Here is a 17,038-nt window from a genome sequence, read left to right on the forward strand (position 1 = left end):
AATAAGATAAAGTGAAAAGCACGGCACCCAGACTGTGAGCCTGAGCAAATTCCTTTACCTTTCTGAGCCTCAACGTCCTCAGCATCAAATGCTCACACACAATGTCTATGTCACGAGCTGGTTGGAAAGATGAAAGATGAAAACCAATAAAGAACCCAGAACAGTGTTTATATCAGAAACTCAAAGTATGATAATTCATAAAACACGTATTCTATGGGATGTTAGCAGATGTTTTGAGCTCCACGGTCAGTCATGTTTTGGAATATGGGTTTGAACTAGGCACAGACTTTGAGCATATTTCTTTAGAACTACAGTTCTTCATGTGCTAATTTTCATTGTGGGTATTTAAGGGTATGAGAGTGTAAATGCAGCTTTTCCAAACCTTTTTTTTTCTAACTAGGCATCCTAAAGGACTCATGTTCCATAATCACACTGGGAAATATTGGCCAAGACTGACAGAATATCATAAATGGATGCCCAGCACAGATTCAATCCCTCTGGTTCTTACTGTTAGGGAAACTGTGCTTCATTAACTCATTGCTATATAGGAAAGCCAAGATTTTTTTTATCCCGTGACAAATAAAATTCTGTGTCACAAGGACCCACAGTAATTGAGGATTCTATGTATATAAAGTCATTAAAGAATTTCCCTTCAACCCTAGAATAGCTGGCTTATAAGAAGGGCTGGACTTTAATCCCTGGCCTCGGGAGTATTTGAACCACCATCTGGATTATAGTCTATTGCCTTAAAAAGAACAATCACTTGATTCTCCAGGCCTCAGTTGGCAATTCTGAAAAATAGGATATTGATATGCATCATCTGTCAGCACTCTTCTAAGAGTCCACAACAATATCATATTCTAGGTCAACCTGGAGAATACGCAGTCTCAAACGTCTCAATTGGGTGAGGCAGGAAGCCACAGCTTATGGAAGAGACTTTCATAGTTCCATGAAGATTTCATATTTAGTGATAATTGGGCAGGAATGTAAGGGTTCCCAGGAAGAATGCATGAGCCAAATGGAAAGAATAGTACCTCCATCTAGCCTAAGGCTCCCTGAAAGAAAGTGAGATCTAACAGTTAGCATGTGTTCGACTGAATTAAAGGAGGGCAGTGGGACAGAAAAGACCAGAAAGAAAGTTATTTGCTTAAGTATAATTTGACCAATTCAGGAGACTTCCGTATCTCCAACTAGACTTCCTCCAAAGTTCCTGTAGACTTACACATCCAACTTGCTGGTAAACATCTCCACCAAGCTATCCAACAAGACACCTCCAACTTACTGTGTTTAAAATAGAACTTGTGTTTTTTCTCCTCTACACATCTCTGAAACAAGGCAGTTCTGAGAGACCCTGCAGGTCGAGGGAGGGATCTTCCTGCACCAGACCAGACAGTCCTGATAGCATTTTCCTCCCTGAACAGGATAGAACCACCGGGAACTTGTGTTCTTTGTCTTCTGCACTTGCACTTGTACTCTCTTATTTAATCCCTCACAAAAAAACACAAATAATCACATCATTATCCCTATTTTTACAAAGGGTGAAAAGTGAAACTCTGAAGGAGTAAAAAATTCGTCAAGGTGACACAGCTAGTAAGTCTGGGAGCTGGAATCTCTACCTGCACTTGACTCCAAAGCCCACGTTCCCTTGAGGAGGCTGTCTGTCTGAGCTGGCGCAAATGATGGCAGAGCACAAGGCTGGTGAGCCCCCGTCCTGGGGATAGGCTGCTCCTTGTTCTGTGTTGTGCTTTCTGTCACAAGTGAGCATCTCGGAAGTGTTGGTTATCACTAGAAGAAAGTTGTAGAACTGTCAGGCAGGGAAAGAGATGTTAGGGTACAGGTCCGGCAACTGTCTCGCGTGACGTATTAGGAGCTCTCCTCCCTTTGCATAGACACTGCAGCTCATGCTACCGTCTCCCTCCCTCCCTCCTCATCTCCTCTCTGCCTCTCTTTGTCTTTCTCACACACACACACCCTTCCGCCTAGTTTCTGCAGACATTGGAAAAAATACACAAGATTTATTTTGACTTACCGGACAGCTATCCCCAGCTCACATTTTAGGGATAATAGCTCTCATTTACTGAACACCTATTATGAGCTTCTGCTCCTCATGCCCAACCCAGTTTAATTCTCATGACAGTCCTCTGAAATAGGTATTATAAATGACATTTTGAAGATGAGGAAAACGGAGGCACAGAAAGTTTCAAAATTGTCTACGGTCACACAGCTAGGAAGGGTGGAGGAGTAGAGGAAAGGGCACCCGGATGCAAACCCAGGTCTGTCGGGCTCCAAAGCCCAGGATCTGGCCAAGGCCCTTGGCTGTCTCAGCAGGTGCTCTCCGTGCGGTGCTAGGTAGACAATCCCATCAAGACGGTTTCCTGATGAGGAAAATTAATTTTAAAAATCACTGATCCCTCCATTGCCTTAAACTTAACACTCACGGCCCCTGGAAAAGTATATATCAAAAAGAGTTCTTATCCTTTCTCTCTAGAGCAGAAAAAAAAAAAAAAATCTAATGAATGCTATTTCATCCTGGTTCACCTAAGAGTTAGTTGAGGAAAGAGGAAGCATTTCCGGCTGCCAAAGACAAGGTCCAGAGACCTCCCTCCAGTGCAGCAACAGTGACACCTTGTGGCCAAGTCAGGTCTCCCCAGCCCCTCCCTGGATCCCCTCTCACACTCAGACTCTCAGGAGGGGGCGCTAAGGAGGACAGAATCCTTGAAAAGAACCAACCACTGGGTTGGGATAGCTGCTGGTGGAGTTCCTTTTGTTTTCATCAGAAGACAAATCTTGTGGCAAGTAACCAGATACAAACCTAGTTTGTGGCATGGGAGAACAGGAAATTAGACTTCTTTTTTTCTAATTTCTGTATTTGTTCATTTATCACTTTATGTATCCCTTACTTTGTTCCAAATATACTTATAGGCAACTTAAAAAGATACATTGACATTCAGTTAGGTAATTCATTTTATAATTTGGTGGGCAAGATGAAGCAAAGGTAAACAATGGTAGAAACAAAAACACAGGTCCAGAAACAAAATATATACAATATGCATAACTAAAAAATGCACCCAAGGGTATGGATAGGACACAGATTTGTCTCTGGGTCTTCTATAGGCCAGTGGGAGGATGGAGGCCTCATTGCTTACAGACTATGAGATAAAAACAAACCACAAGCCAAAAAGGAACACAACTGTTCCTCATACTAACAGCTGGGGAAGAAAAACCCTCCTAAAGTCCTCACAGATCTTTAGGTCATGAATAATATCAGGATACAGATAGCATGACTGGCCCAGATGATCTTTCTCTGTGGCTCAGCAACTCAGAAAATGCTAACACTCAACTCTTCCTTCCACTTTTGCATTCTTAAAATAGTGCAAGGGTTTTGTTTTGTTTTTTTCATTATTGGTTTTGATTGTATATGTGTGTTTAGAACACTTTGTGCTTCCCCTTTAAGTGATTGTTGCCAATTAGTTGTGTTTGTCTCAAATGCAATAAGATTCCATTTTAAGACGTCGATGCAGGGCTTTTACTGAGGAACACAATAAATTAATCATTAAATCAATTGTATTGATTGGACCTTACAAGACATGAAAAATTGCAGTGTAAGGGATATTTCCTCCAAGGGGTAGGAAGGGACCTCAGCATCCTAGGGGAAGATGGGTCAGTATTCTCTGATAGTACCATCTTATCCCTTCCATAGATGTTAGTTTTGTTTATCAACTCTAAAATAAATATGGAGACCATTTAATTTTAAACATCTACCCTAAATAAGTTTCCATTTATGAAGTACTCACTAAGCACTCCACGCTATACTTAGTGCTCTTATACATCATGTCATGTAATCCTAACAATATATCTGTGAGGAACCCATTCCTATCCCCATTTTGTAGATGAGAATACCGAGGCTAATGGACATAGAAACTTGCTCAAGGTGACCCACCTAATGAGACGTGACCTCAGAGTTTGAACCCTGGGTTCTGAGTAAATGCATGCTCTTAAAAAAAAAAAAAAAAAGATTTATTTATTTGAGGGAGGCAGGGGCAGAGGGAGAGGGAAAGAGAGAATCTCCAGCAGACTCCCACTAAGTGAGGAGCCTGACATAGGGCTCCATCCCATGACCCTGAGATCATGACCTGAGCCAAAATCAAGTCACATGCTTCACCGACAAGCCACCCAGGCGCCTCTAGAGCCCATGCTCTTAACAGTAAATTATACCTTAAATTAGTAAAAGGATAAAGGGGGAGGTCAGAAACTCTAGAGCACACTTTTCTGCCTCTTGCTTCGCTTTTCATGCTTCCTCGTGTTGTGTCAACATAAGTACAGGGAAGTGGAGCCAAGATTAGATTTTATTTGGAGGAAAAAGAATACTGGTTACCAAGGCCAAGACAATGAGCAGAGGCCCAGGTGAAGTACTGAGACACCAAGCAGACCCCACTGGGAAGCGTCGGCATGGGAACAGCTGGAGGGGAGCACTGAGGAAGGGAGGGGCACAGGGATGGAGGTGCACAGTTGTCCCCATGAGGTGACACAAAGGAGTTTTAGGCAGTACCTACCATGATTTGGGGGATTTACAGCCATAGTTTTCAACCTTAATGTCCACACCACACCCCTAGAACATGCACCTTAAAATCTCTAAGTCTGTTTCCTCACCTATAAAATGGGAGTCATAGCTCCCTGGAAGTGCTGCTGTGAGGTTTAAATATGATAATGTCTGTGAAGCTCTAAAGAGACCAGCTGGTGGCTAATGAAAGGGTGCCCCTTTCTCCCCTCAATCTCCCTTAGCAGAGCCTCTACTCGGGAACCTCTGAGCTGGACTTAGCCGCATCCTGTTCTTATCCCTAGCTGTCTCTGATAGTTCTAGTCAATTTATCTCTTTGCATGCTAAATAGCATGCCATCAACCTGCAATCCAGCTTTGCCACTTTTACCCTCGATGCAGTCTCCCTGGGCCTCCCGCTCACAGACCAGGTACCAAAGGGTAATCTGCCAATGATCCTCACAAGGGTCAGGAGGGGTGGGGGTGCTGAGGACAAAGGTGTCTGCTTGGTTGCCTGACACTGCTCATTTTCCTGAGACAAAGGAGGCTTTTTTTAAAGTTTTATTTTTATATATTCGTGAGAGAGAGAGAGAGAAGCAGTCTCCCCAAGGATCAGGGAACCTGATGCGGGACTCGATCCCAGGACCCTGGGATCATGACCTGAGCTGAAGGCACTTAACCGACTGAGCCACCCAGGCGCCCCAGAAGACTGTCTTGATTGTCAAGGAAGCAAAGCCAAAAAGAAACCCAGGCTGATCTCTCCTGCTACCTTCTCTCCCAGAAGCAGAACCTCTCCCAGGCTCGGTGCCAGGGGTCACTATTCTTCAGGATGATTTACTCAGAAAGTCTATAGGAAAAGCAGAGGAGGCACCCTGGCTTGACAAAATTCTAGCCACAAAAAAAACAAACCACAAACTCAAGTGAGCTTTTATCTTGCTGGGCAAATTTAACAGACGCATACCTGCTGTCCAATGAAAACTAAAGGTGGTTATTTATTTATGCCAACACCTCTTGAAGAAGCCAGAACTAAAAGGGGAAAAAGAAAAGTCTGGATTACAGTCTCATTAGCCTGTAAATGGGTGGCTGAGCATTCAGCTAAGATCTGAACTTGAAATTCTGGTACCAGATACAGTTGAGGATTCTAGGGAGGAACAGAAAATGGCCTAGCTCAGACTATTCCTATTCACTTCTTGAGTCCATTTATTTTATGGTTCTGACTTCATGCCAAAGCCATTTGGAGTTTTCAAGAGTTTAAATAGCAAGGTCCAATTAATAAGGCATAAGACTCTGCAGCTTCCTCACTCCCATGCATTGAGCCGGCCCTTCTCTGTTCTGAATGACTAATCGATGGGAGACACTTGCAGCCCGGTGTCTCCGCATCCAGGCCAAGGATGGGAGCAGTCCGAGTGGTCTCCAGCATGGGTCTGTGTGTTTGGAACCCTCTGAGGAGCACTGTCAAAATGAATTACAGTTCTTCATGGACATGTGTCTATGATTGGAATAGGATGAAAGTTCTGGTCGTTTTATTCCTTTCTGAGACATTCTGGAACATTTTAGCAGTGAATTTGTCTCCTGGCTTTTTTGGACTACACACTCCCCACATATTATTTTAATAATGAGGCATTCTGCTGAGGAATTAATGAGATAGTATTGCGGTGTTCAAAGTGACAATTAAAGCTATTGTTTTGTTGTTGTTGTTGTTTTTCCCCCAGAGACGCATTCATCTCTTTCAAAATGATTATTAAAAAAAGAAAGCTCATGTTTAGATTTTACCTTTACTTGAACAGAGTCAAACTGGAAAGTATATAGGAAACAACTTGGTTCCAGGAATATTCGATCATATTTAATGGGAGAGTCCATTAAATCTTTCCTCTCTGGGTGCTTTTTTAAAACTGGTTTTGGGTTATAGCAGGTATTCACTACTCTATTTAGAAAGATAAAAAGCGCTCTTTTTTTTTCACTGAAGCTTTTAGGGCTATTTTGCAGGGGGAGGGGGGCACAGAGAGGATCTGCAATCTTTTCCCTCCATAATTTGTAGATTACAGAAACTCTTGTGCTTTTAATAAATGGTTCCTCGTTAGACAGCACAACAGAATAAAATAATTGTCCTCTATTATCCTTGAGAGGCAGGGCCAAGTCTTCCCCCCAAAGACATTATCATATCAAACAACTGCTTTAAACGCAATTCGAAACACAGGCTTTATGGGAAACCTTTGGATTTCTCACTCCTGCCAAAGGAGTTCTAAAAGATGAGCCCCTTTGTTATGGATGGCTCTGGAGTTCCTCTAATAGGTGTCCCAGATGAAAGATGACTAAAGGCATCCCAGATGGAAGAGTTGGCGAACAGCAGCGCCATAAATACCTGATGGATATACAAGCCTCTTGGCGTGAAATATGGTCTTTGCTCTGATTTACACTTTTAGGGCATATTTAAAAGAATGCCACATTTGCTGGAGGGTGGGGTGGGCATTAATAAAATTTAGATCTGTGGCGGGGGAAAGGTAAAGAGAATCTCTACCCCTTGACGTGTACAATGTTGTTTTTCCTCACTGTAGCCCCTCTTTCTAAGGATGCCTTCACTTTTCCTTTTTGCTGGAGAGGGCAAACTCCATTTTCTATATTGACTCTGAGCAATTTTGCTGGATGAATAAGCTATGGTATTATGGAGATAATGCTGACCTTTGAGCCCAGAGATACGACTCTTTACTTTCGGATACTTGTACTTACTTGCTTGCTTACTTTTGTCACACCATTGGCAACAGCACTGAGTCTGGTACTTAGTAGGCACTTAGTGAATACTTGTTTATCTGAGCCTCATTTTTTTCATCTGCAGAGTGAGAGCTAGTAATATCTATACCATAAGGACCCAAACCATGTTTAACAAGAACCTCTGTGTGCCATATTCTTGGCTCAACACCTGAAGAAACCTATCTGTACAGGATGGAAAGAAGCTCAGGATGGAAGGAAGATGACTAACAACACATCAACATGTGAAGAGATCATAACGTAGTGAAGTCAAGTGAACCTGAGTTCAAATCTCAACTCAGCTACTTGCTAGCTTACTTATTCTGGGAAACTTATTTGGCTTCCAACTGCCAATTTGTAAAATGGAATATTAAAAGTTTCTACCTCATGTTGAAAAGATTTAAAAAGATGATGCTTTAAAACTCTTAAGAAATTGCCTGCATATTATAAGTACTCTATAAATCTCAATCAGCAACTTGGCCAGACTTAATGAAACCTAGTGCCTAGAATGAACTCTTTACTACCTTTCCCTGATCAAACCACATCTGGGATTCTGGAATGTTATTTTTATTTGTGGACATCACAACTTAAATATATGTTGGTATATACAAAAAAAAAAAAAAGACAAACACAGATTTTTAAAAAGGGTTGAACAACCTAATATTTCAAAGGGAAAAAAAATCCATCATTACATACATATTTGAAGAGTGAGTTAAGTCCTGAGGGATTTTTAAGGGCAAAACTGGCACCATCTGGCAGGGAGGTAGATACTCCTTCTGTCTAGAAGAGGACTTCCTGATACCTAAGGCTTTCTGAAGAGAAATTTTCTCTTCTGAATAGGCATCAATCTCCTGCCACTAAAGTTAAGAGAGTAGACCTCATCTCTGTCTGATGGGGATCCAAGCATAAGGTAGAAGATTGGACTTCGACTTTTTTTTTTTTTTTTTTTTAAGAATTTATTTATTTATTTGACAGAGAGAGACACAGCGAGAGAGGGAACACAAGCAGGGGGAATGGGAGAGGGAGAAGCAGGCTTCCCGCGGAGCAGAGAGCCTGATGTGGGGCTCGATCCCAGGACACTGGGATCATGACCTGAGCCGAAGGCAGACGCTTAACGACTGAGCCACCCAGGCGCCCCTGGACTTCGACTTTAAATGTTCTGTGACTTCACATAATTATTAGCAGGCTGACTCTCCTATTATATACTGAATGGCAGAAATCCAGAGAGATCCTGACTCTCTAGCTACTTAGTGGTAGCGTGTGTTATGGATTCACTCTGCTCATTCCATTCCATTTATAGAAAGGTCACCACTTCATTGTGAGCTTCTCCAAGTGTCCATCCTTGCGTGCAAGGCCAAGCCCTTCACGTTTCTTCTTGATTCTGTTCCCGCCCATATTCTCTAGATTTACATCTTAAACTTCTTCCTAACTTTTTGCTTCCTGCCAAAAAGGAGCCAAACCTCACCTAAAAACATGCTCGGAGCTCTCCTGTGTGTCTTCCTATCCAACACTTCATTCTTCAACTTGTAGCTCAACGTGTTCTTGCTACCTCCCATTACTCAACTCCCATTTGATCTTCAGTTCACCAGCCTCCCTAACACACAACTGAAACAATTCCGGCAGAAGCTTCTCAGACCTTTCATACTGCCAAATGCAAGACATCTTGCAGACCTTCACATACTACTTGCTCTTTCTCTCATCTTTCCAGGTTTTCTCTGCCCATGGATACTATACATGCCAACGTGCAGTGGGAAGAGGGAGAGTTTCCCTAAACATAGCAACAGATTAACAATACTATGGGGGCAAGACATTTTGAGGACATATAAAAGAAATGATGAGTGGTTCATTTTGGCTCTCTTTGGCCTAAGTATAATGCTGGTGAGGAGGCATAACAGAAGTTTGCAAGGCCTTAAAGGCCAGGCTAAGGATCTGAGAATTGTTTATATCTGCCACAAGAAACCATTTCATGTTTCTTAGTAGAAGATTGTCACAACCTTTAATTATGATACATTGGATTGAAGACGTGGAGTGGGAAAACCATTTAAGGGGATCTATTTATCTTCAGAATCCTTCTCTCTGCTTTCTGTCTAGTAATCTGTGTTGTTTCACCTGAGACGGTATTCAACGTGAGCACTTGCTTGACTTCAGAACAGAAGCTAATAATATCACCACCATCCTGATTGAGCTTCCCAAAGTGTGAGCATGGAATGCTGTGGTCCTGGAGATGGTGTGGGGTGGGCTAGAGAAAGGGCATAAACAGCTTTGAACCACATCACAAGAGTCTCAATTATCTTTCAATCTGTTTGATTACACCAAAGAGAAAAACATTATTTTGGTTCTCTATATCTTCAGCACCTCTCTAACAGTTAGCTAATCCTCACTTTTCAGAAAGAAAGTATGCCTTGGGCACAGAGCCTTCCAGACATAAGACTCTACAGCAAGAATTTAATAACACTATTTTGTTTTCATTTATTTATTTTTGTTATTACCATCTACTTATGGCAAGTGAAATTGCTTTCCATATACGATGGCCTCGTGCATCTTCCTTTTAAAATGCATTCATATTAAGTAAAATTTAGGAAGGAGAGGAGTGGTTTGCAGAAAAATGTTGAGAAGAAGTACAAGTGCATGCAGATATGGTGAAACATGAAAGGGAACACCAGCAAACAGAATTTGGAAAACCATCGTTTGGTAGAAAATGTGGAATTTGGAGTCAGACAAGATTGGCTTAATATCCAAGACCTGCTGAATAATGTAAAGCAATTTGCTTAAACTCTTTTGGTCTCAGTGTCTTCATTTCCATCATAAAAATGAAGGAAATAATACCTACTTAATAGGATTGTAGAGAGGAATTAAAAGAGGAAATATTTAAAAAGTGCTGAGCACAACACAGTGTTGAGCACCAAGTAGACACATGGTGCATTTCAGCCCCCTCCCTCTTCCTTCCCTTCCTGCCAGTCGCTGAGGTTGGTCATTGTCCCTGCTCCTAAGATGCCCCTTTCACAGTGTAACCTGTGGGCAGCCTTGTGTCTGACAGCCTCTGAGTGAGTTCTCTTCTGGCCAGTTTCTCCACTGACAAGCTGGCACGGGGCCTGCAGTCCAGCTTCCAGGAGGATGAGCTGACTGGTTCCAGGTGGTGGGAGCTCCCAGACAAGCTCTCCTCACAGACAACCTCCTTCCTCCTCCTCTCCCCTTCTATGTGCAGAGCATTTAGCAACCTGCCCTTTAATTGGGTCTTCTATGGAAGAGTTCAGGAGCCCAAACCAGTGCAGTCAAAACAGTGAGAACCAGCTGATTTCTGGCTTCTTCAGGACGCTTCAGATATAAAGTTGAAGCCTGTTGTACCTCTTACAAGCTTGGGAAAAACAATCTCCCTGTCCGAGTCACAATTTTCTCACCTGCAAAATGGAATTGTTAAGGTTCTCTCCTTAGGGTCCCTGTGAAAACATCAAGGCTTCTCCCACAGTGCCGGGCACCTGCTATGAAAGCTGTTCCACAGTGCTGGTCCTCTCCGAGCCACAGCTTCATTCACAGACAGAGCCACCTTTTCAGGGCTGAAAAGAATTTAGAGATTATTAAATCTCTTCTCTCATCAGAGGCAAGAAACTTCTCCAGCATTAAACCTTTCCACTCTCCAGCTGGAGGCTCCCTACCTTGAAAGGTAGTTAGTTTTATTGTTGGTTATAAATTTGATTCAAATGCCGAGTCTAAATTTGTCTTCATTATTTATCTGTTGTTCTTTCTGGAGCAACACTGCGTAAGTGGAAGATTTAATGATTTATTTGTCATTATTAATCTGTTTTCAGATTGCTTCCCATCTGTTATTTCTCCAAACTCTCTGGGTTCCTGTGAAGGATTTCCCCACTGCCTTTGGTTTCTCAGTACCAGATAGTTTTTTCTTAATGTATCGTTAGTCCCATGAGTCTCATTATGGTCGTTCTGATATAGAAAAGACCCTAAGATATTCAGACAAATATCTTGCATTATTTTGGGACTTCTGGCCAGCTAAAAAAAGAGTGGTTAATAAGCTGGCATCTAAAAGGGAACACATCAAAACCTAGGCTCGTAGAAAGATTGAGGGAGGAAGGCAGCCACATCGTGGTTGGGCAGCAACCACCACATAGAAGAACAAATTCAGAAGAGCATGCCTGGCAGCACATGAATAGGACACCATCTCACAAGGTGAGATTTGGAAGAGTCCCTGAATTTTCTAGCTATTTCTTTCTGCTGCTACTGGTGAGGAAGTCAGAAGCCATGGAGAAATGCTATGTGCCCGAGCCTCACAGTGTCCGAGTTAGGTCCCAGTTCCCTGACACCTCAACCAGGGCTCTTTCCCCTACACCACATGGTCTCCAGCCCACCCACCACCACTCTCCCTCCTGATGATTGTCGGTGGCACTATTTTAGCTCTACGGAGTCTGCACAGGATTAGGCTTCCAACAAGCCTCCTGAATCCTGAAGCCTTTAATCCTTAGAATCAAAAGATATAAGAATCTGGGACATGGGAAGGAGAATTGAGATCGTCTAGTACACATTTGCATTTACAGAGGGAAAAACAGAGAAGAAAAAAAGAGAAGACCTGACCAGACCTGAATTTACTTTCCCAAGGTTACATGTCTTGTTACTGGTGGAGCAGGGATGCAAGGAATAACTAGTTTTACTGAATGGTTATTATGTGTCAGATACAATGTGTTATGATCTTTACAAACATTGCCTATTTATTGCTCTCAGCACCTCTGAGGCATGCACAGTTTTGCCTGCATTTTTCAGATGAGGAAACCAAAGCCTGGAGCACTTAACTGTCTCATGAGAGACCATACATACAGTTAGTTATATGCAAGACATTGGGGATAGAGAGGTGACTAAGATCCCTCCCTACCATCCCCAGGGAGTACACAGTCTGGTCATGAAGACACACACATAAATGAGTGAGTCTTAGTCACTGTGATAAGTGCAACAGTAAGAAATATGGAAGGGCAACTCAGGAAACAAAGTGAAAAATTTCCATCTGGTCTATTTTACATACAAATCTGAGTTCCATTACTCTTTTTTCTTAACATTATAATAAAGGCATTTTCCTTGTTATAAAAACTGTTTTTGTAAGATCCTCATAATGTTCTATGAAATAGATGAACTGCCATCTATTCAAACGAAACTGTTTTATAATATTCAGTATTATAAATAATTCTTCAATAAGCATCTTTGAATATTAAACACTTTTTTTTCTTTGACCATAAAATACAATTAGTAACTCAACATGTTCCAATTTCTTCCCCAAAAGCCACTTTCCTCATTTTATATACAAGCAAGCTGAAGTCCAAAATCATTAGGCTGCTTGCCCATGTTAAAATAATTAATAAGTAGTTGATCTGAGCCTGGAATATGGGTCATACAGTTTCCGAAGTGATGTCTAAAGGTTGTAGGAGAAAAATATTCCTCTACATCAGCGTTTCTCAATCTTCATACTATTGATATTTGGGCCAGGTAATTCTTTGTGTGAGAGTGTCCTATGATTGTGTTTAGCAGCACATTCTGCCTCTACCCAATAAAAGCCAATAGCACCCTATACACAAAGCAGTCTGAACCCCCCCAAATACCTCCAGACATTGCCACTTTCCCCTGGATTGGGAGTGGCAAGATTGCCACTGGTTGAGAACTTGCTCTAGAAGGTTTCTGCTGCTTAGATTCTGAAAACACATCCTCATTGACAGCTACTGCCAGTAAGAAGTCATCCTTTTCAATATTGAATATACTTCAATTCACAACCATATGTGGATAAACAAATCAAGTGTAACATATTAAACCTCAGCAAATCCAGGATAAAACACATGAGGGTTTTGAAGTAGGTTAGCCCAAAAGAACAGGAGGAAATATATTATTCTGAAAGGCTTTTAGGATTCCTGCTGGTTTCCAAGAGAATATATGATCTGCATGGACAATAAAATGAAGGAAACAAACATAGAAACAGACATCAACTCCGTGGCTATCATGGTTTTCCAAGCTGCTAATCTTCTAGGATTTCTCTGAAAAGACAAACCGTACAGAGAGCTTGTTACTTGGCACTAGTGTTTATGAGTCCTTGGGTAGTGATACAGGGCCTGGGGAAGACTCTGACAGTCAATGGGGGAAGAGTGCAAAGCTGGAGGAATCACTCGCAGCTAATGCGTAGGTGTCTGGTTTCTTAGAACACAGACTTAAGGGAGTCAACATCTTGTACTAAGTCCCCATATGTGACCACTGACTGCATCCTACGCCGCTCGGATTTCAAGAGACCATGGTTAAAGGGTGCTGGCTACCATTCAGCAACCCAAACGTACCACTGCATTGCACACACCCGGGGCAGTTCTTTCTCCCGGCAGCTGCAAGGTGTCTAGAATTTGTCCCAGGAGACCATCTCTACCTGCTCCTGGAGCCTTCCCCATGAAAAGCAGCCTCAGGCTATTGTTCTCTCTCTGCCCCGGCCCAACTGCTAGCGTAAAACCCACTGTTCTGGCTTTGAGCCCTATGAATTGATCTGTAACATTTTGTGTGGTAGGACATTGACCTGAGTTGAGTCCTGGTTACATGGGGAAAGTATAACGTGGGGTTCTTCCACGCCCTTGACCTAATGGATAGAAGTCGGCTGAACCAGCCTTTGTCATGCTGGGAGGCTGGAGTGAGGGACCTGTCCAGGCTGGAGGACCATCGTTCTAACACTCCCCAGGGCAGGCCAACGTCCCAGATTCACACATTCTGGGAGAGCAGGGCTTCTTCCAGGAAAAAAAAAAGTCTTTGAAGTGGAAAGGAAATGAGGGTCAGTGGGCTCCCCAGGATGGGTCTTTTGGAGGTAGATGTAATCTTAACTATGCAAGCAAGGCTAGACTTCAAATGAGCTGACAAAGCCCATGCCCTCTGAAGGCTGGAAGCTTGCTATTGGCCCTAGGCCAGGATGCACTTTGGGCAGTCCTTTGGAAATAAGAAAGCCCCTGGGGGGTTTACTATACTGCTTACCTGGGTCTATAGGCCCTTGCTATTCAGTGGGGAGAGAGCTACCTGCTTGGGGCTTCTGGTGCCAGGCTCATTGCAAAGGGCTGCTGAGGTAGAGTGGGAGCTGCCTCTATCCCTAGTCTATGGGCTGCCATACTTCTCCCATGGGGGGGCGCTTTTTGCTGAGCTGACACCTGAGCCTAAGCTTGAAAAGACTTGAGAGACTGACTTGTGTCCCAGGAGTCTCCCAAGGGGGACAGGGATTCAGTCATCAGCCACAATAGAGGGGGGCTCTGAGCTCACTCAGTTTGGCCTCATTCTCCCACTCATGCTGCTTGTCCAGGTGTCCAGGCTGGCCAAGCTGTTGGGTCAAGTCTCCAAAGAGCTTATGCATTTCAGACTATCATACCACCTGTACTTAAATCAGGGTCTCAGAGCTGAGCTGGAATTAATGTATTGACTATTGTAGAACCACAGTATCTTATGCAGGAGCTACTTGTTCTTGGCTTCAGAGTCATCCCATGCAGTCCAAGGCTCTGCTTGGGCCTGGGGGAGTTTGGCCAGCACTGGCCCTGACCTCTCCTTTTTCTTGTATTTTTCCACCTTGGCCTGCAATCTCCTACAGTCCTACAAGGACTGTTCTGCCGTTTCACCACCATGTAAGGCTAGGGAAGACACTGCCAAACTTTTGTAAGGGTTTAATCACAGTCTTTTGGATCTGGTTCTCCTTTCCTTGGTGAAGGGCATCCATCCACTTCTTGGCCAAGTCCAGGGCTGTCACCAAGTTCAGGAAATCCTGGTCTTGCTTGCAAAGGGGAATGGAGAATAAATCCAAGGATATCTCACACTTCATGTCCTTCTGCAGCCTCTTGCTCAGCTCTTCCAGATGCTGGAGTTTTCCATATACCCTTTCAAAGTTTCTCCCCACTGTTGTGGGGACAATCTGTTTCTTGGGCTGCCCAATCTTGAAAGGAATACAGCTCATGGTCCCAATATTGACCTTGCCATGAGGGTCCTCAGCTGCAATCCAGTCCTCTTTTTTTTTCTTTTTTTTCTTTTTTAAGGAGACTTGTTGCACTTAGAGTTAAAAATTATGCAAGGGATTAAGTCAACACAAACATATGTGCGGGATATTACATATACAAAAAATTCTTGCAGAGGGTTATAGCAATGCAGAAGAAAGAAGCTAGGAGCAAGGAAGCATTCTCCCTTACAGGTTTCAGAAGGAACATGGCCCTACAAACACTTTGATTTCAAACTTTGTGCCTTCAAAACAATAACACAATGAATGTTTTATTGTTTTAAGCCACCTAATTTGTGGTACTCTGTTATGGCAGCCAAAGGAAATTAATGGAGATCCTGTACATGAACAATTGCCTAGCAATTAGAGCATCTCAACTCATTTGTGTTAAACTAGACTAAACCCGTCTCTGGGAAGAATGTACTTCTCTATTGCTGGAGGTGCTCAAACAGAAGTAGAAAGACCACTCAGTGGTAATGTTGTTGAGGAATTTCAATTATTTCTAAGACTCCCACCTAAACCAGATCCTGTGACCTTCAGTAAGATATGAAGAACTTGGAGGTGAAGGATTCTGGGTTTACATTACAATATTTGGAGGTGACTCTGACTCATGGTACTAGTTCGGATGGAGTTTTACAAAATTGTCCTGTCTTATAAGCTACAGTCTTTAACTAGGAGAAGATGTTTTTTAAATGTTTTTTCAATAATTTATCCACCTTCAAACAGTGTTTGCCTTCCATGTGCATTTGTGGATTTAATTGCTTTGTCTATATTTTGCCATTTTTTAGCCCTAAGAGGGAAAATGTGTGTTTCAGATATAAAATACCCTCTTGAACCAAGAAAGCAGGAGGAGACTCACCCACGCCCTCCAGCAGAGCCCTAAACTCACCTCCTCTTGGATGACATTAGATGATTAGACTATGATTAGACTATGGCTGTGAAAACTGCCAATGCTATAATGAAGCAAATTGCACCAATTTCAAATTTCTCCTCCTGGGTATGTTTCTTGTTGGAAATGGAGCCCCCCGCCTTTTTATTGTTAAAGAAGTCTCTGTTCCTTTCTTCCGATTATTTCCTACTATTGAATATTGATTTATCATTTTCATAAAATTGCAAATGGGTGCCTGTTGCCTGAGACCAGTCATAAATTATGAAAATGTGTTCAGCTTCCCTGTAAGGACTGATCTTCTTATGGGGAGAACTTCACAGAACTCAATTTAAGTGCTTGGCATGGGTTTGCCAGGTTTGATGTTTCTGACCCTCTGATGAGGAAGAGAAGGTAGAAAGGGATTAACATTTGCTAACAACCTCCTAGGGACCAAATTCTTTGCATGTTACTTAATGTAATTCCACTAACACAATAGTGCATAATCACACTCTGCTTTGATAGAAGACAAAACAGCAACCCAGGACGGTGAAAACACTTTCTCAAGGCTAGCAAAGGGACAGAGCCAGGTTCAAACCTAACTTTGTCTGCCTCTGGAATTTAACATCCTGCATTACCTTTCATTCTAAAGTGGAATAGTAATATCTCAGATAGGGGTGGCTAGGGTAGTTTTCATTAACATCAACCTAAGCTTTGTGCTCTTCATGTTCTGATAGATTTGCTCCAAGGAGCCATTAAGAAAGGCCACTGATCCAAGGGCTATAAATTAACACTTTCTTCATACACCGCTATAAGCAGCTATTTAAAACCTGGGTAATATCTTCCTTAAAATAAGTATCAGTTTTCTGGGTATTTATGCTCTGTCACTCTTGGTTTTTCCATCC

At 42.5% G+C, this 17,038-nt stretch overlaps 1 pseudogene; it reads right to left on the bottom strand.

The window, feature by feature from the left end:
• Positions 1–14,511: 14,511 nt before the first annotated feature.
• LOC118554067 (bridging integrator 3 pseudogene) lies at positions 14,512–15,232 on the bottom strand (annotated as a pseudogene).
• Positions 15,233–17,038: the final 1,806 nt, after the last annotated feature.

The sequence above is a fragment of the Halichoerus grypus genome, chromosome 5, assembly GCF_964656455.1.
Source record: "Halichoerus grypus chromosome 5, mHalGry1.hap1.1, whole genome shotgun sequence".
Taxonomy (NCBI): domain Eukaryota; kingdom Metazoa; phylum Chordata; class Mammalia; order Carnivora; family Phocidae; genus Halichoerus; species Halichoerus grypus.